Source organism: Triturus cristatus, chromosome 4_1, assembly GCF_964204655.1.
Source record: "Triturus cristatus chromosome 4_1, aTriCri1.1, whole genome shotgun sequence".
In the NCBI taxonomy this organism is placed as follows: domain Eukaryota; kingdom Metazoa; phylum Chordata; class Amphibia; order Caudata; family Salamandridae; genus Triturus; species Triturus cristatus.
In genome coordinates, this window is record NC_140585.1 from 134,360,704 (window position 1) to 134,380,703 (window position 20,000).

The 20,000-nt window shown below is 40.5% G+C and overlaps 10 non-coding genes across 10 annotated transcripts; all 10 read right to left on the reverse strand.

The window, feature by feature from the left end:
- Positions 1-1,713: 1,713 nt before the first annotated feature.
- Positions 1,714-1,786, reverse strand: TRNAR-UCG (transfer RNA arginine (anticodon UCG)). The gene has a single exon. It is a non-coding gene; the product is annotated as a tRNA-Arg (tRNA).
- Positions 1,787-3,301: 1,515 nt separating this feature from the next.
- TRNAR-UCG (transfer RNA arginine (anticodon UCG)) lies at positions 3,302-3,374 on the reverse strand. The gene has a single exon. It is a non-coding gene; the product is annotated as a tRNA-Arg (tRNA).
- A 1,515-nt stretch (positions 3,375-4,889) lies between these two features.
- On the reverse strand, positions 4,890-4,962 carry TRNAR-UCG (transfer RNA arginine (anticodon UCG)). Its single transcript has one exon. It is a non-coding gene; the product is annotated as a tRNA-Arg (tRNA).
- A 1,515-nt stretch (positions 4,963-6,477) lies between these two features.
- On the reverse strand, positions 6,478-6,550 carry TRNAR-UCG (transfer RNA arginine (anticodon UCG)). Its single transcript has one exon. It is a non-coding gene; the product is annotated as a tRNA-Arg (tRNA).
- Positions 6,551-7,197: 647 nt separating this feature from the next.
- Positions 7,198-7,270, reverse strand: TRNAR-CCU (transfer RNA arginine (anticodon CCU)). Its single transcript has one exon. It is a non-coding gene; the product is annotated as a tRNA-Arg (tRNA).
- Positions 7,271-8,065: 795 nt separating this feature from the next.
- On the reverse strand, positions 8,066-8,138 carry TRNAR-UCG (transfer RNA arginine (anticodon UCG)). The gene has a single exon. It is a non-coding gene; the product is annotated as a tRNA-Arg (tRNA).
- Positions 8,139-10,373: 2,235 nt separating this feature from the next.
- TRNAR-CCU (transfer RNA arginine (anticodon CCU)) lies at positions 10,374-10,446 on the reverse strand. Its single transcript has one exon. It is a non-coding gene; the product is annotated as a tRNA-Arg (tRNA).
- A 795-nt stretch (positions 10,447-11,241) lies between these two features.
- TRNAR-UCG (transfer RNA arginine (anticodon UCG)) lies at positions 11,242-11,314 on the reverse strand. The gene has a single exon. It is a non-coding gene; the product is annotated as a tRNA-Arg (tRNA).
- A 6,875-nt stretch (positions 11,315-18,189) lies between these two features.
- TRNAR-CCU (transfer RNA arginine (anticodon CCU)) lies at positions 18,190-18,262 on the reverse strand. Its single transcript has one exon. It is a non-coding gene; the product is annotated as a tRNA-Arg (tRNA).
- A 795-nt stretch (positions 18,263-19,057) lies between these two features.
- Positions 19,058-19,130, reverse strand: TRNAR-UCG (transfer RNA arginine (anticodon UCG)). The gene has a single exon. It is a non-coding gene; the product is annotated as a tRNA-Arg (tRNA).
- Between the last annotated feature and the right edge of the window lie 870 nt (positions 19,131-20,000).

Sequence of the window (20,000 nt, forward strand, 5' to 3'; positions counted from 1 at the left end):
TGAGTTTACAGTATGTACTCCACTTTATTAATGATTAGTAATGAGAAAGTGAGGACTACAAGAGTATTGGAAAATAATTTTTCCACTCTGAATGTAAAGCAGATTGTGTGACCATTGGCCAAAAACGACCATGAAGGGACTCGAACCCTCAATCTTCTGATCCGAAGTCAGACGCCTTATCCATTAGGCCACGCGGTCATCCATTCACCTGAGATGATTTTTATCATGTAGGTGGTATGCATGGATGGAGCACATATTATTGAAAGGTATTCAGGTTTACATCCCATAGTGTTCTTTCAGCTCTTTTCGCTGGAAGCACTTTTTTGGAATCTATATATTGAGAATTTTATGAGTACGATATGCTTTTGTTTTCCTTTTTGCATACAAACCTCTTTCCTCATGAGTTTAAAGCTCATTTGTATGCTCTACATAGCTCTGGACGTTTCCAGACGTGGAGTGAAACTGTTTTGAAAGTAGTACAAATTGCCCCTTCCTGCATATGCTAATTTTTCACACTCACATAGGTTGTATAAGTTTTATGAATCCTGGCTTGACCTATTCAAGTAGCTGAAAGCCTGTCACCACCTCTAGAAACAAGATTCACACCAATCCAATTCAAATCATTTTTTCCAAAAGAATATGTTCTGGCCGGTCGAAAATGCATCTCACAAAAATAGGCATTTAAAAATCTACTTTGCAGTTTCAGAACACTAACATGACTGTGAAGTGTACACAAGTAAAATGGGACAGTTTCAAAGTACCTAATCCCTCATAAACTTCCGAGAGGAAGCATGTAATAAATCTACCTAATTTTCTGGAAAAGAAAGAGGAAGGATTTTTGTTATCACCTCAGATGGGACTCGAACCCACAATCCCTGGTTTAGGAGGCCAGTGCCTTATCCATTAGGCCACTGAGGCACAAATGCATAGCTCTTTTCTAGAGACATTATTTAAATGTATTCTATGGTCAGACACCGGTGTGTGCACACAGGGCATTTCTCACTTCTCTCTATAAGTAAACTTCCCATTTTCATCCTCTTCCATCCCCGACTTTAATGCTCTCTTCTATGCTATAATGGAGACTTTGCAATTTTAGCAAGTGGAGAGAAATTGGAGAACCACTTTCGACTCCACACTTCTTCTTCACTTACTTCTTTTCTCAATATACTGGGCTTAGAAAATGGTATCAAGCCATCCTTATCATCAGTAGGACACGGAAAGAGGCACTAAGTCTCCTAACCAAGTTCAACCACACTCTGCAACTTAACCATTGCACTACAAATTAGGCAACGGGGGCATCAGCAAAGGCAGCCAGTGTGCCGATCCTTTATACATTTTATGTAGTACTTTTCTTACTCGGAGGCAAAATCAGCACTTTAACTGCCCAAATCATACAGATTTTACACATGTACCACTCTATGCACACATAGGCACACACCTTGCAGTTCTTCTACACACATTTAAGCTAAAAACCCATTCTGTCACGTCAAAATTCTGCAAACCTATTACATATTCAGTGCGTCGGCATAGAAGCACTTTTTAATGCCACTAAAATGCACAAGTAGTTAGACTGAAGATGCAACCTGAATGAGTTTACAGTATGTACTCCACTTTATTAATGATTAGTACTGAGAAAGTGAGGACTACAAGAGTATTGGAAAAGACTTTTTCCACTCTGAATGTAAAGCAGATTGTGTGACCATTGGCCAAAAACAACCACGAAGGGACTCGAACCCTCAATCTTCTGATCCGAAGTCAGACGCCTTATCCATTAGGCCACGCGGTCATCCGTCCACCTGAGATGATTTTTATCATGTAGGTGGTATGCATGGATTGAGAACATATTATTGAAAGGTATTCATGTTTACATCCCATAGTGTTCTTTCAGCTCTTTTCGCTGGAAGCACTTTTTTGGAATCTATATATTGAGAATTTTATGAGTACGATATGCTTTTGTTTTCCTTTTTCCATACAAACCTCTTTGCTCATGAGTTTAAAGCTCATTTGTATGCTCTACATAGCTCTGGACGTTTCCAGACGTGGTGTGAAACTGTTTTGAAAGTAGTACAAATTGCTCCTTCCTGCATATGCTAATTTTTCACACTCACATAGGTTGTATAAGTTTTATGAATCCTGGCTTGACCTATTCAAGTAGCTGAAAGCCTGTCACCACCTCTAGAAACAAGATTCACACCAATCCAATTCAAATCATTTTTTCCAAAGGAATGTGTTCTGGCCGGTCGAAAATGCATCTCACAAAAATAGGCATTTAAGAATCTACTTTGCAGTTTCAGAACACTAACATGACTGTGAAGTGTACACAAGTAAAATGGGACAGTTTCAAAGTACCTAATCCCTCATAAACTTCTGAGAGGAAGCATGTAATAAATCTACCTAATTTTCTGGAAAAGAAAGAGGGAGGATTTTTGTTATCACCTCAGATGGGACTTAAACCCACAATCCCTGGCTTAGGAGGCCAGTGCCTTATCCATTAGGCCACTGAGGCACACATGCATAGCTCTTTTCTAGAGGCATTATTTAAATGTATTCTATGGTCAGACACCGGTGTGTGCACACAGGGCATTTCTCACTTCTCTCTATAAGTAAACTTCCCATTTTCATCCTCTTCCATCCCTGACTTTAACGCTCTCTTCTATGCTATAATGGAGACTTTGCAATTTTAGCAAGTGGAGAGAAATTGGAGAACCACTTTCGACTCCACACTTCTTCTTCACTTACTTCTTTTCTCAATATACTGGGCTTAGAAAATGGTATCAAGCCATCCTTATCATCAGTAGGACACGGAAAGAGGCACTAAGTCTCCTAACCAAGTTCAACCACACTCTGCAACTTAACCATTGCACTACAAATTAGGCAACGGGGGCATCAGCAAAGGCAGCCAATGTGCCGATCCTTTATACATTTTGTGTAGTACTTTTCTTACTCGGAGGCAAAATCAGCACTTTAACTGCCCAAATCATACAGATTTTACACATGTACCACTCTATGCACACATAGGCACACACCTTGCAGTTCTTCTACACACACTTAAGCTAAAAACCCATTCTGTCACGTCAAAATTCTGCAAACCTATTACATATTCAGTGCGTCGGCATAGAAGCACTTTTTTATGCCACTAAAATGCACAAGTAGTTAGACTGAAGATGCAACCTGAATGAGTTTACAGTATGTACTCCACTTTATTAATGATTAGTACTGAGAAAGTGAGGACTACAAGAGTATTGGAAAATACTTTTTCCACTCTGAATGTAAAGCAGATTGTGAGACCATTGGCCAAAAACGACCACGAAGGGACTCGAACCCTCAATCTTCTGATCCGAAGTCAGACGCCTTATCCATTAGGCCACGCGGTCATCCGTCCACCTGAGATGATTTTTATCATGTAGGTGGTATGCATGGATGGAGAACATATTATTGAAAGGTATTCAGGTTTACATCCCATAGTGTTCTTTCAGCTCTTTTCGCTGGAAGCACTTTTTTGGAATCTATATATTGAGAATTTTATAAGTACGATATGCTTTTGTTTTCCTTTTTCCATACAAACCTCTTTGCTCATGAGTTTAAAGCTCATTTGTATGCTCTACATAGCTCTGGACGTTTCCAGACGTGGTGTGAAACTGTTTTGAAAGTAGTACAAATTGCTCCTTCCTGCATATACTAATTTTTCACACTCACATAGGTTGAATAAGTTTTATGAATCCTGGCTTGACCTATTCAAGTAGCTGAAAGCCTGTCACCACCTCTAGAAACAAGATTCACACCAATCCAATTCAAATCATTTTTTCCAAAGGAATGTGTTCTGGCCGGTCGAAAATGCATCTCACAAAAATAGGCATTTAAGAATCTACTTTGCAGTTTCAGAACACTAACATGACTGTGAAGTGTACACAAGTAAAATGGGACAGTTTCAAAGTACCTAATCCCTCATAAACTTCTGAGAGGAAGCATGTAATAAATCTACCTAATTTTCTGGAAAAGAAAGAGGGAGGATTTTTGTTATCACCTCAGATGGGACTTAAACCCACAATCCCTGGCTTAGGAGGCCAGTGCCTTATCCATTAGGCCACTGAGGCACACATGCATAGCTATTTTCTAGAGGCATTATTTAAATGTATTCTATGGTCAGACACCGGTGTGTGCACACAGGGCATTTCTCACTTCTCTCTATAAGTAAACTTCCCATTTTCATCCTCTTCCATCCCTGACTTTAACGCTCTCTTCTATGCTATAATGGAGACTTTGCAATTTTAGCAAGTGGAGAGAAATTGGAGAACCACTTTCGACTCCACACTTCTTCTTCACTTACTTCTTTTCTCAATATACTGGGCTTAGAAAATGGTATCAAGCCATCCTTATCATCAGTAGGACACGGAAAGAGGCACTAAGTCTCCTAACCAAGTTCAACCACACTCTGCAACTTAACCATTGCACTACAAATTAGGCAACGGGGGCATCAGCAAAGGCAGCCAATGTGCCGATCCTTTATACATTTTGTGTAGTACTTTTCTTACTCGGAGGCAAAATCAGCACTTTAACTGCCCAAATCATACAGATTTTACACATGTACCACTCTATGCACACATAGGCACACACCTTGCAGTTCTTCTACACACACTTAAGCTAAAAACCCATTCTGTCACGTCAAAATTCTGCAAACCTATTACATATTCAGTGCGTCGGCATAGAAGCACTTTTTTATGCCACTAAAATGCACAAGTAGTTAGACTGAAGATGCAACCTGAATGAGTTTACAGTATGTACTCCACTTTATTAATGATTAGTACTGAGAAAGTGAGGACTACAAGAGTATTGGAAAATACTTTTTCCACTCTGAATGTAAAGCAGATTGTGTGACCATTGGCCAAAAACGACCACGAAGGGACTCGAACCCTCAATCTTCTGATCCGAAGTCAGACGCCTTATCCATTAGGCCACGCGGTCATCCGTCCACCTGAGATGATTTTTATCATGTAGGTGGTATGCATGGATGGAGAACATATTATTGAAAGGTATTCAGGTTTACATCCCATAGTGTTCTTTCAGCTCTTTTCGCTGGAAGCACTTTTTTGGAATCTATATATTGAGAATTTTATAAGTACGATATGCTTTTGTTTTCCTTTTTCCATACAAACCTGTTTCCACATGAGTTTAAAGCTCATTTGTATTCTCTACATAGCTCTGGACGTTTCCAGACGTGGAGTGAAACTGTTTTGAAAGTAGGACAAATTGCTCCTTCCTGCATATGCTAATTTTTCACACTCACATAGGTTGTATACGTTTTATGTATCCTGGCTTGACCTATTCAAGTAGCTGAAAGCCTGTCACCACCTCTAGAAACAAGATTCACACCAATCCAATTCAAATCATTTTTTCCAAAAGAATATGTTCTGGCCGGTCGAAAATGCATCTCACAAAAATAGGCATTTAAAAATCTACTTTGCAGTTTCAGAACACTAACATGACTGTGAAGTGTACACAAGTAAAATGGGACAGTTTCAAAGTACCTAATCCCTCATAAACTTCCGAGAGGAAGCATGTAATAAATCTACCTAATTTTCTGGAAAAGAAAGAGGAAGGATTTTTGTTATCACCTCAGATGGGACTCGAACCCACAATCCCTGGTTTAGGAGGCCAGTGCCTTATCCATTAGGCCACTGAGGCACAAATGCATAGCTTTTTTCTAGAGACATTATTTAAATGTATTCTATGGTCAGACACCGGTGTGTGCACACAGGGCATTTCTCACTTCTCTCTATAAGTAAACTTCCCATTTTCATCCTCTTCCATCCCCGACTTTAATGCTCTCTTCTATGCTATAATGGAGACTTTGCAATTTTAGCAAGTGGAGAGAAATTGGAGAACCACTTTCGACTCCACACTTCTTCTTCACTTACTTCTTTTCTCAATATACTGGGCTTAGAAAATGGTATCAAGCCATCCTTATCATCAGTAGGACACGGAAAGAGGCACTAAGTCTCCTAACCAAGTTCAACCACACTCTGCAACTTAACCATTGCACTACAAATTAGGCAACGGGGGCATCAGCAAAGGCAGCCAGTGTGCCGATCCTTTATACATTTTATGTAGTACTTTTCTTACTCGGAGGCAAAATCAGCACTTTAACTGCCCAAATCATACAGATTTTACACATGTACCACTCTATGCACACATAGGCACACACCTTGCAGTTCTTCTACACACATTTAAGCTAAAAACCCATTCTGTCACGTCAAAATTCTGCAAACCTATTACATATTCAGTGCGTCGGCATAGAAGCACTTTTTAATGCCACTAAAATGCACAAGTAGTTAGACTGAAGATGCAACCTGAATGAGTTTACAGTATGTACTCCACTTTATTAATGATTAGTACTGAGAAAGTGAGGACTACAAGAGTATTGGAAAAGACTTTTTCCACTCTGAATGTAAAGCAGATTGTGTGACCATTGGCCAAAAACAACCACGAAGGGACTCGAACCCTCAATCTTCTGATCCGAAGTCAGACGCCTTATCCATTAGGCCACGCGGTCATCCGTCCACCTGAGATGATTTTTATCATGTAGGTGGTATGCATGGATTGAGAACATATTATTGAAAGGTATTCATGTTTACATCCCATAGTGTTCTTTCAGCTCTTTTCGCTGGAAGCACTTTTTTGGAATCTATATATTGAGAATTTTATGAGTACGATATGCTTTTGTTTTCCTTTTTCCATACAAACCTCTTTGCTCATGAGTTTAAAGCTCATTTGTATGCTCTACATAGCTCTGGACGTTTCCAGACGTGGTGTGAAACTGTTTTGAAAGTAGTACAAATTGCTCCTTCCTGCATATGCTAATTTTTCACACTCACATAGGTTGTATAAGTTTTATGAATCCTGGCTTGACCTATTCAAGTAGCTGAAAGCCTGTCACCACCTCTAGAAACAAGATTCACACCAATCCAATTCAAATCATTTTTTCCAAAGGAATGTGTTCTGGCCGGTCGAAAATGCATCTCACAAAAATAGGCATTTAAGAATCTACTTTGCAGTTTCAGAACACTAACATGACTGTGAAGTGTACACAAGTAAAATGGGACCGTTTCAAAGTACCTAATCCCTCATAAACTTCTGAGAGGAAGCATGTAATAAATCTACCTAATTTTCTGGAAAAGAAAGAGGGAGGATTTTTGTTATCACCTCAGATGGGACTTAAACCCACAATCACTGGCTTAGGAGGCCAGTGCCTTATCCATTAGGCCACTGAGGCACACATGCATAGCTCTTTTCTAGAGGCATTATTTAAATGTATTCTATGGTCAGACACCGGTGTGTGCACACAGGGCATTTCTCACTTCTCTCTATAAGTAAACTTCCCATTTTCATCCTCTTCCATCCCTGACTTTAACGCTCTCTTCTATGCTATAATGGAGACTTTGCAATTTTAGCAAGTGGAGAGAAATTGGAGAACCACTTTCGACTCCACACTTCTTCTTCACTTACTTCTTTTCTCAATATACTGGGCTTAGAAAATGGTATCAAGCCATCCTTATCATCAGTAGGACACGGAAAGAGGCACTAAGTCTCCTAACCAAGTTCAACCACACTCTGCAACTTAACCATTGCACTACAAATTAGGCAACGGGGGCATCAGCAAAGGCAGCCAATGTGCCGATCCTTTATACATTTTGTGTAGTACTTTTCTTACTCGGAGGCAAAATCAGCACTTTAACTGCCCAAATCATACAGATTTTACACATGTACCACTCTATGCACACATAGGCACACACCTTGCAGTTCTTCTACACACACTTAAGCTAAAAACCCATTCTGTCACGTCAAAATTCTGCAAACCTATTACATATTCAGTGCGTCGGCATAGAAGCACTTTTTTATGCCACTAAAATGCACAAGTAGTTAGACTGAAGATGCAACCTGAATGAGTTTACAGTATGTACTCCACTTTATTAATGATTAGTACTGAGAAAGTGAGGACTACAAGAGTATTGGAAAATACTTTTTCCACTCTGAATGTAAAGCAGATTGTGTGACCATTGGCCAAAAACGACCACGAAGGGACTCGAACCCTCAATCTTCTGATCCGAAGTCAGACGCCTTATCCATTAGGCCACGCGGTCATCCGTCCACCTGAGATGATTTTTATCATGTAGGTGGTATGCATGGATGGAGAACATATTATTGAAAGGTATTCAGGTTTACATCCCATAGTGTTCTTTCAGCTCTTTTCGCTGGAAGCACTTTTTTGGAATCTATATATTGAGAATTTTATAAGTACGATATGCTTTTATTTTCCTTTTTCCATACAAACCTGTTTCCACATGAGTTTAAAGCTCATTTGTATTCTCTACATAGCTCTGGACGTTTCCAGACGTGGAGTGAAACTGTTTTGAAAGTAGGACAAATTGCTCCTTCCTGCATATGCTAATTTTTCACACTCACATAGGTTGTATACGTTTTATGTATCCTGGCTTGACCTATTCAAGTAGCTGAAAGCCTGTCACCACCTCTAGAAACAAGATTCACACCAATCCAATTCAAATCATTTTTTCCAAAGGAATATGTTCTGGCCGGTCGAAAATGCATCTCACAAAAATAGGCATTTAAAAATATACTTTGCAGTTTTAGAACCCTAACATGACTGTGAAGTGTACTCAAGTAAAATGGGACCGTTTCAAAGTACCTAATCCCTCATAAACTTCTGAGAGGAAGCATGTAATAAATCTACCTAATATTCTGGAAAAGATAGAGGGAGAATTTTTGTTATCACCTCAGATGGGACTCAAACCCACAATCCCTGGCTTAGGAAGCCAGTGGCTTATCCATTAGGCCACTGAGACACACATGCATAGCACTTTTCTAGAGGCATTATTTAAATGTATTCTATGGTCAGACACCGGTGTGTGCACACAGGGCATTTCTCAGTTCTCTCTATAAGTAAACTTCCCATTTTCATCCTCTTCCATCCCCGACTTTAACGCTCTCTTCCATGCTATAATGGAGACTTTGCAATTTTAGCAAGTGGAGAGAAATTGGAGAACCACTTTCGACTCCACACTTCTTCTTCACTTACTTCTTTTCTCAATATACTGGGCTTAGAAAATGGTATCAAGCCATCCTTATCATCAGTAGGACACGGAAAGAGGCACTAAGTCTCCTAACCAAGTTCAACCACACTCTGCAACTTAACCATTGCACTACAAATTAGGCAACGGGGGCATCAGCAAAGGCAGCCAATGTGCCGATCCTTTATACATTTTGTGTAGTACTTTTCTTACTCGGAGGCAAAATCAGCACTTTAACTGCCCAAATCATACAGATTTTACACATGTAGCACTCTATGCACACATAGGCACACACCTTGCAGTTCTTCTACACACACTTAAGCTAAAAACCCATTCTGTCACGTCAAAATTCTGCAAACCTATTACATATTCAGTGCGTCGGCATAGAAGCACTTTTTAATGCCACTAAAATGCACAAGTAGTTAGACTGAAGATGCAACCTGAATGAGTTTACAGTATGTACTCCACTTTATTAATGATTAGTAATGAGAAAGTGAGGACTACAAGAGTATTGGAAAAGACTTTTTCCACTCTGAATGTAAAGCAGATTGTGTGACCATTGGCCAAAAACGACCACGACGGGACTCGAACCCTCAATCTTCCGATCCGAAGTCAGACGCCTTATCCATTAGGCCACGCGGTCATCCGTCCACCTGAGTTGATTTTTATCATGTAGGTGGTATGCATGGATGGAGAACATATTATTGAAAGGTATTCAGGTTTACATCCCATAGTGTTCTTTCAGCTCTTTTCGATGGAAGCACTTTTTTGGAATCTATATATTGAGTATTTTATGAGTACGATATGCTTTTGTTTTCCTTTTTCCATACAAACCTCTTTCCTCATGAGTTTAAAGCTCATTTGTATTCTCTACATAGCTCTGGAAGTTTCCAGACGTGGAGTGAAACTGTTTTGAAAGTAGGACAAATTGCTCCTTCCTGCATATGCTAATTTTTCACACTCACATAGGTTGTATACATTTTATGTATCCTGGCTTGACCTATTCAAGTAGCTGAAGGCCTGTCACCACCTCTAGAAACAAGATTCACACCAATCCAATTCAAATCATTTTTTCCAAAGGAATATGTTCTGGCCGGTCGAAAATGCATCTCACAAAAATAGGCATTTAAAAATATACTTTGCAGTTTCAGAACCCTAACATGACTGTGAAGTGTACACAAGTAAAACGGGACAGTTTCAAAGTACCTAATCCCTCATAAACTTCTGAGAGGAAGCATGTAATAAATCTACCTAATTTTCTGGAAAAGAAAGAGGCAGGATTTTTGTTATCACCTCAGATGGGACTCAAACCCACAATCCCTGGCTTAGGAGGCCAGTGCCTTATCCATTAGGCCACTGAGGCACACATGCATAGCTCTTTTCTAGAGGCATTATTTAAATGTATTCTATGGTCAGACACCGGTGTGTGCACACAGGGCCTTTCTCACTTCTCTCTATAAGTAAACTTCCCATTTTCATCCTCTTCCATCCCCGACTTTAACGCTCTCTTCTATGCTATAATGGAGACTTTGCAATTTTAGCAAGTGGAGAGAAATTGGAGAACCACTTTCGACTCCACACTTCTTCTTCACTTACTTCTTTTCTCAATATACTGGGCTTAGAAAATGGTATCAAGCCATCCTTATCATCAGTAGGACACGGAAAGAGGCACTAAGTCTCCTAACCAAGTTCAACCACACTCTGCAACTTAACCATTGCACTACAAATTAGGCAACGGGGGCATCAGCAAAGGCAGCCAATGTGCCGATCCTTTATAAATTTTGTGTAGTACTTTTCTTACTCGGAGGCAAAATCAGCACTTTAACTGCCCAAATCATACAGATTTTACCAATGTAGCACTCTATGCACACATAGGCACACACCTTGCAGTTCTTCTACACACACTTAAGCTAAAAACCCATTCTGTCACGTCAAAATTCTGCAAACCTATTACATATTCAGTGCGTCGGCATAGAAGCACTTTTTAATGCCACTAAAATGCACAAGTAGTTAGACTGAAGATGCAACCTGAATGAGTTTACAGTATGTACTCCACTTTATTAATGATTAGTACTGAGAAAGTGAGGACTACAAGAGTATTGGAAAAGACTTTTTCCACTCTGAATGTAAAGCAGATTGTGTGACCATTGGCCAAAAACGACCACGAAGGGACTCGAACCCTCAATCTTCTGATCCGAAGTCAGACACCTTATCCATTAGGCCACGCGGTCATCCGTCCACCTGAGATGATTTTTATCATGTAGGTGGTATGCATGGATGGAGAACATATTATTGAAAGGTATTCAGGTTTACATCCCATAGTGTTCTTTCAGCTCTTTTCGCTGGAAGCACTTTTTTGGAATCTATATATTGAGAATTTTATGAGTACGATATGCTTTTGTTTTCCTTTTTCCATACAAACCTCTTTCCTCATGAGTTTAAAGCTCATTTGTATGCTCTACATAGCTCTGGACGTTTCCAGACGTGGAGTGAAACTGTTTTGAAAGTAGTACAAATTGCTCCTTCCTGCATATGCTAATTTTTCACACTCACATAGGTTGTATAAGTTTTATGAATCCTGGCTTGACCTATTCAAGTAGCTGAAAGCCTGTCACCACCTCTAGAAACAAGATTCACACCAATCCAATTCATATCATTTTTTCCAAAGGAATATGTTCTGGCCGGTCGAAAATGCATCTCACAAAAATAGGCATTTAAGAATCTACTTTGCAGTTTCAGAACACTAACATGACTGTGAAGTGTACACAAGTAAAATGGGACCGTTTCAAAGTACCTAATCCCTCATAAACTTCTGAGAGGAAGCATGTAATAAATCTACCTAATTTTCTGGAAAAGAAAGAGGGAGGATTTTTGTTATCACCTCAGATGGGACTTGAACCCACAATCCCTGGTTTAGGAGGCCAGTGCCTTATCCATTAGGCCACTGAGGTACACATGCATAGCTCTTTTCTAGAGGCATTATTTAAATGTATTCTATGGTCAGACACTGGTGTGTGCACACAGGGCATTTCTCACTTCTCTCTATAAGTAAACTTCCCATTTTCATCCTCTTCCATCCCCGACTTTAACGCTCTCTTCTATGCTATAATGGAGACTTTGCAATTTTTGCAAGTGGAGAGAAATTGGAGAACCACTTTCGACTCCACACTTCTTCTTCACTTACTTCTTTTCTCAATATACTGGGCTTAGAAAATGGTATCAAGCCATCCTTATCATCAGTAGGACACGGAAAGAGGCACTAAGTCTCCTAACCAAGTTCAACCACACTCTGCAACTTAACCATTGCACTACAAATTAGGCAACGGGGGCATCAGCAAAGGCAGCCAATGTGCCGATCCTTTATACATTTTGTGTAGTACTTTTCTTACTCGGAGGCAAAATCAGCACTTTAACTGCCCAAATCATACAGATTTTACCAATGTAGCACTCTATGCACACATAGGCACACACCTTGCAGTTCTTCTACACACACTTAAGCTAAAAACCCATTCTGTCACGTCAAAATTCTGCAAACCTATTACATATTCAGTGCGTCGGCATAGAAGCACTTTTTAATGCCACTAAAATGCACAAGTAGTTAGACTGAAGATGCAACCTGAATGAGTTTACAGTATGTACTCCACTTTATTAATGATTAGTAATGAGAAAGTGAGGACTACAAGAGTATTGGAAAATACTTTTTCCACTCTGAATGTAAAGCAGATTGTGTGACCATTGGCCAAAAACGACCACAAAGGGACTCGAACTCTCAATCTTCTGATCCGAAGTCAGACGCCTTATCCATTAGGCCACGCGGTCATCCGTCCACCTGATATGATTTTTATCATGTAGGTGGTATGCATGGATGGAGAACATATTATTGAAAGGTATTCAGGTTTACATCCCATAGTGTTCTTTCAGCTCTTTTCGCTGGAAGCACTTTTTTGGAATCTATATATTGAGAATTTTATGAGTACGATATGCTTTTGTTTTCCTTTTTCCATACAAACCTCTTTCCTCATGAGTTTAAAGCTCATTTGTATGCTCTACATAGCTCTGGAAGTTTCCAGACGTGGAGTGAAACTGTTTTGAAAGTAGGACAAATTGCTCCTTCCTGCATATGCTAATTTTTCACACTCACATAGGTTGTATAAGTTTTATGAATCCTGGCTTGACCTATTCAAGTAGCTGAAAGCCTGTCACCACCTCTAGAAACAAGATTCACACCAATCCAATTCATATAATTTTTTCCAAAGGAATATGTTCTGGCCGGTCGAAAATGCATCTCACAAAAATAGGCATTTAAAAATCTACTTTGCAGTTTCAGAACACTAACATGACTGTGAAGTGTACACAAGTAAAATGGGACCGTTTCAAAGTACCTAATCCCTCATAAACTTCTGAGAGGAAGCATGTAATAAATCTACCTAATTTTCTGGAAAAGAAAGAGGCAGGATTTTTGTTATCACCTCAGATGGGACTCGAACCCATAATCCCTGGTTTAGGAGGCCAGTGCCTTATCCTTTAGGCCACTGAGGCACACATGCATATCTCTTTTCTAGAGGCATTATTTAAATGTATTCTATGGTCAGACACCGGTGTGTGCACACAGGGCATTTCTCACTTCTCTCTATAAGTAAACTTCCCATTTTCATCCTCTTCCATCCCCGACTTTAACGCTCTCTTCTATGCTATAATGGAGACTTTGCAATTTTAGCAAGTGGAGAGAAATTGGAGAACCACTTTCGACTCCACACTTCTTCTTCACTTACTTCTTTTCTCAATATACTGGGCTTAGAAAATGGTATCAAGCCATCCTTATCATCAGTAGGACACGGAAAGAGGCACTAAGTCTCTGCTATAATCTATTGTTGTTGTTGTACATCTTCCTCATTGCTGTCCTGTTCCTTGCTGCTCAGCCATGAGTGATGTCACTTGGAATGTTGAGTGTGGGGGACTGGAGGAGTTGGCAGTTGGAGAGATGGGGCTGAGCAGCAGGGAGGCTGCTCCTGGTGGGGTTTTACAGGGGCTTTACTGGGGCCTAGCTGAGGCCTTACATGAGATCTACATGGACTTTATGGCTAACCAATAAACCTATAACTTGTTCTACGTAACCTGTCTACGAGACATCTTTCATTATTACACTGGCGACGATTTGGAGGAACTAACGCGTGTGCTGGATTATGCTTTATGAAGCTTAAAGGATTTTAAAGAGAAAGGAACTCCAAGAGTAATTCAAGTAAAAGGACTTCAAGTAACTTCAAGTGAAATTGCATATTTTCAGGAAGCTGGCACTCAAGAGCCCCACCAGTGACCACTCCATCGGTCGCCCTAATATGTAAGTGCCAGTTTCTGTTGAATCTCTAGTTCTCTTCGAATGAAACAGAACCTACATGTTGCCTTGGTAATGTTTATTAGGTCCTGCTGTCCTTTCTGAGATTGGCAGTACTAGTGATGGACGTGCCAGATGATGGACTTGGGTGAGTGTTTCCCCAAAGGACATTTCTGACTATCTGAAACGGTCAGCTCTGCCGATTTCTGATGTTAAAGCCTGCTCCTGTTCTGGGTTTTTTTTCGAATTTGCCCTGTAGAAAGAAGCTGTGGGGATTTTACACTAGCAGCGTGTGTTTTTGTATCCTTGGAGGATCTTTTGCGCACCAAAGAGGACTGTTGTGATGTTGGGTGCGATCTCTATCAAGCGTGGAGAGACAGACTAACTGTAATGCGAGCTTAGCTACTGACACTCTTTTGTCGGGGGCATAAATCGAGCCCCAAGGAGTGTTTGCTTGAACTTTGTGCTCGCATGGAGCATTGGTGCGGTGCAGTTTTGGGAGTACATTAACGATTTAAGATGGCGGCGGTAACGATTGTATTTGTTGCCAGTCTCTGCATGAGGTTTGAACGCTTACCGGCATTCTGTGGGAAGCGCGTGGTTCTCTTTGAATGTGGGTTTCCACGCGCTGAGCCTTCCTGCAAGTTTCTTTTTGATGCGCGTCGTAGCGGGACGCGTATGGACAATGCGGATGTTTCCTTAGCAACCTCACCGTTGTTGTCATCCTACGGCGTTACGTAGTTCAACGTGGAAGCTCGCCGGACGTTGCCCTGGTAACCACTGTACTGTGTGGAGACACTTTCAGAGCTTTCATGCGCTGGGAGCCATCCGGGGCCTTCGTCAATCAGCGTGCCTCCATTTTAGGATCTAGTTGCAAGCATGCATTTCACTCGCGCTTCCAACCACGTCTTTCACGTTTTGCCAACCACGTTTTTTTTTGTGTGTCTGCCGGAATAAAGAGTGAACAAAACTAGATGGAGTTGGGGGACAACGCTGTATAATTGTGCCGCAATAATGAAAAGACATTGGAGGAACTGGTTTCAAGGTTTTGTCGAGCAAACGCAGACACATTGAAGTTTTCTTTTCGTCTTTGCTTGTCAAGTGGTGGACTTTTAATTGTAGCAAGCATCTGTTTTTCTGAGGCATCGTGGGACTGAGGTGGCCCTCGGGTGAGAAGTCGCTCACTGGTCACTCTAATAATAATTTATTATTGCATGTCGTTTTTTTATTGCTGTGATTGCTTCCCATGCCTATGAAGCTGTGTTTTGTTGTGATATTTGCGTTGAGGGTTTTGTTTCCCTAGGACGTGGGGGTTGGTCATGGGTTATAAATATCCATAGTATATTGCGAGTGTGTTTTAGGGTTAAGGGATACCCTAAATTTTGTCTTGGGTTTTGGTTACTCATAGTTTACTGCGAGAGTGTTTTAGGGTTTAGGGATACCCTGGTTTGCTAGTTATACTTACCCATAAGAGATTTTGGGTGTGTTTGGGGTTTAAGGTTACCCTGTGTTTGTTAGGGTCAAAGGATACCCTAAATGGTTTTGGGTTTTGGATTACCCATAGTTTGTGCGAGCTTTGCAATTTTGAGGTGTTTTGGGGGCTAATTGCCCGGTTTTGGATCATAGGGGGTTGTTCCCCTATTTCTCAGTCTAAGGGAGGTGTTTTCCCCTATAGGGAGGTGTTTTCCCCTATTACAGAATTTGGAGTTTCATAGGGAGGTGCGTTTCCCTATTTCAATGTTCTATGTGTCTAAGGGAGGTGTTTTCCCCTATAGGGAGGTGTTTTCCCCTATTACAGTTTTTGGAGTTTCATAGGGAGGTGCGTTTCCCTATTTCAATGTTCTATGTGTCTAAGGGAGGTGTTTTCCCCTATAGGGAGGTGTTTTCCCCTATTACAGTATTGGAGTTTCATAGGGAGGTGCGTTTCCCTATTTCAATGTTCTATGTGTCTAAGGGAGGTGTTTTCCCCTATAGGGAGGTGTTTTCCCCTATTACAGTATTGGAGTTTCATAGGGAGGTGTGTTTCCCTATTTCTATGTTCTAAGTGTCTTACGGAGGTGTTTTTTTTTTTGGTAGTGTGTACCCATCTAATTGGTTTTCCTAGGGAGGGGGATGGGGTTCATTATTCTTTTGTTATAGTTATTTTCTTGCGACTATTTGCTGATTTGATGTATAATTATTTGCATAATGTACTTTCTTTTTATTTCTACTTTATTTAGGCAAAGGTATTTTGTGCTATCTTGATTCAATGCATTTATATCTTTTGCTTAGTTTTTCTAAGGAAGGAAGATGTGCTATAATCTATTGTTGTTGTTTGTACATCTTCCTCATTGCTGTCCTGTTCCTTGCTGCTCAGCCATGAGTGAGGTCATTTGGAATGTTGGGTGTGAGGGACTGGAGGAGTTGGCAGTTGGGAGAGATGGGGCTGAGCAGCAGGGAGGCTGCTCCTGGTGGGGCTCCACTGGAGATCTGAGCCCTTACAGATGATCTTTATATGAACTTTGTTACCTGTTAAATAAACCTACAACCTGTTCTAAGCGGCCTGTCTACGAGACATCCTTCATTATTACAGTCTCCTAACCAAGTTCAACCACACTCTGCAACTTAACCATTGCACTACAAAGTAGGCAACGGGGGCATCTGCAAAGGCAGCCAATGTGCCGATCCTTTATACATTTTGTGTAGTACTTTTCTTACTCGGAGGCAAAATCAGCACTTTAACTGCCCAAATCATACATATTTTACACATGTACCACTCTATGCACACATAGGCACACACCTTGCAGTTCTTCTACACACACTTAAGCTAAAAACCCATTCTGTCACGTCAAAATTCTGCAAACCTATTACATATTCAGTGCGTCGGCATAGAAGCACTTTTTAATGCCACTAAAATGCACAAGTAGTTAGACTGAAGATGCAACCTGAATGAGTTTACAGTATGTACTCCACTTTATTAATGATTAGTACTGAGAAAGTGAGGACTACAAGAGTATTGGAAAAGACTTTTTCCACTCTGAATGTAAAGCAGATTGTGTGACCATTGGCCAAAAACGACCACAAAGGGGCTCGAACCCTCAATTTTCTGATCCGAAGTCAGACGCCTTATCCATTAGGCCACGCGGTCATCCGTCCACCTGAGATGATTTTTATCATGTAGGTGGTATGCATGGATGGAGAACATATTATTGAAAGGTATTCAGGTTTACATCCCATAGTGTTCTTTCAGCTCTTTTCGCTGGAAGCACTTTTTTGGAATCTATATATTGAGAATTTTATGAGTACGACATGCTTTTGTTTTCCTTTTTCCATACAAACCTCTTTCCACATGAGTTTAAAGCTCATTTGTATGCTCTACATAGCTCTGGACGTTTCCAGACGTGGAGTGAAACTGTTTTGAAAGTAGTACAAATTGCTCCTTCCTGCATATGCTAATGTTTCACACTCACATAGGTTGTATAAGTTTTATGAATCCTGGCTTGACCTATTCAAGTAGCTGAAAGCCTGTCACCACCTCTAGAAACAATATTCACACCAATCCAATTCATATCATTTTTTCCAAAGGAATATGTTCTGGCCGGTCGAAAATGCATCTCACAAAAATAGGCATTTAAGAATCCACTTTGCAGTTTCAGAACACTAACATGACTGTGAAGTGTACACAAGTAAAATGGGACCGTTTCAAAGTACCTAATCCCTCATAAACTTCTGAGAGGAAGCATGTAATAAATCTACCTAATTTTCTGGAAAAGAAAGAGAGAGGATTTTTGTTATCACCTCAGATGGGACTTGAACCCACAATCCCTGGCTTAGGAGGCCAGTGCCTTATCCATTAGGCCACTGAGGCACACATGCATAGCTCTTTTCTAGAGGCATTATTTAAATGTATTCTATGGTCAGACACCGGTGTGTGCACACAGGGCATTTCTCACTTCTCTCTATAAGTAAACTTCCCATTTTCATCCTCTTCCATCCCCGACTTTAACGCTCTCTTCTATGCTATAATGGAGACTTTGCAATTTTAGCAAGTGGAGAGAAATTGGAGAACCACTTTCGACTCCACACTTCTTCTTCACTTACTTCTTTTCTCAATATACTGGGCTTAGAAAATGGTATCAAGCCATCCTTATCATCAGTAGGACACGGAAAGAGGCACTAAGTCTCCTAACCAAGTTCAACCACACTCTGCAACTTAACCATTGCACTACAAATTAGGCAACGGGGGCATCAGCAAAGGCAGCCAATGTGCCGATCCTTTATACATTTTGTGTAGTACTTTTCTTACTCGGAGGCAAAATCAGCACTTTAACTGCCCAAATCATACAGATTTTACACATGTAGCACTCTATGCACACATAGGCACACACTGCGCAGTTCTTCTACACACACTTAAGCTAAAAACCCATTCTGTCACGTCAAAATTCTGCAAACCTATTACATATTCAGTGCGTCGGCATAGAAGCACTTTTTAATGCCACTAAAATGCACAAGTAGTTAGACTGCAGATGCAACCTGAATGAGTTTACAGTATGTACTCCACTTTATTAATGATTAGTAATGAGAAAGTGAGGACTACAAGAGTATTGGAAAATACTTTTTCCACTCTGAATGTAAAGCAGATTGTGTGACCATTGGCCAAAAACGACCACGAAGGGACTCGAACCCTCAATCTTCTGATCCGAAGTCAGACGCCTTACCCATTAGGCCACGCGGTCATCCGTCCACCTGAGATGATTTTTATCATGTAGGTGGTATGCATGGATGGAGAACATATTATTGAAAGGTATTCAGGTTTACATCCCATAGTGTTCTTTCAGCTCTTTTCGCTGGAAGCACTTTTTTGGAATCTATATATTGAGAATTTTATGAGTACGATATGCTTTTGTTTTCCTTTTTCCATACAAACCTCTTTCCTCATGAGTTTAAAGCTCATTTGTATTCTCTACATAGCTCTGGAAGTTTCCAGACGTGGAGTGAAACTGTTTTGAAAGTAGGACAAATTGCTCCTTCCTGCATATGCTAATTTTTCACACTCACATAGGTTGTATACATTTTATGTATCCTGGCTTGACCTATTCAAGTAGCTGAAAGCCTGTCACCACCTCTAGAAACAAGATTCACACCAATCCAATTCAAATCATTTTTTCCAAAGGAATATGTTCTGGCCGGTCGAAAATGCATCTCACAAAAATAGGCATTTAAAAATATACTTTGCAGTTTCAGAACACTAACATGACTGTGAAGTGTACACAAGTAAAACGGGACAGTTTCAAAGTACCTAATCCCTCATAAACTTCTGAGAGGAAGCATGTAATAAATCTACCTAATTTTCTGGAAAAGTAAGAGGCAGGATTTTTGTTATCACCTCAGATGGGACTCGAACCCACAATCCCTGTTTTAGGAGGCCAGTGCCTTATCCATTAGGCCACTGAGGCACACATGCATAGCTCTTTTCTAGAGGCATTATTTAAATGTATTCTATGGTCAGACACCGGTGTGTGCACACAGGGCATTTCTCACTTCTCTCTATAAGTAAACTTCCCATTTTCATCCTCTTCCATCCCCGACTTTAACGCTCTCTTCTA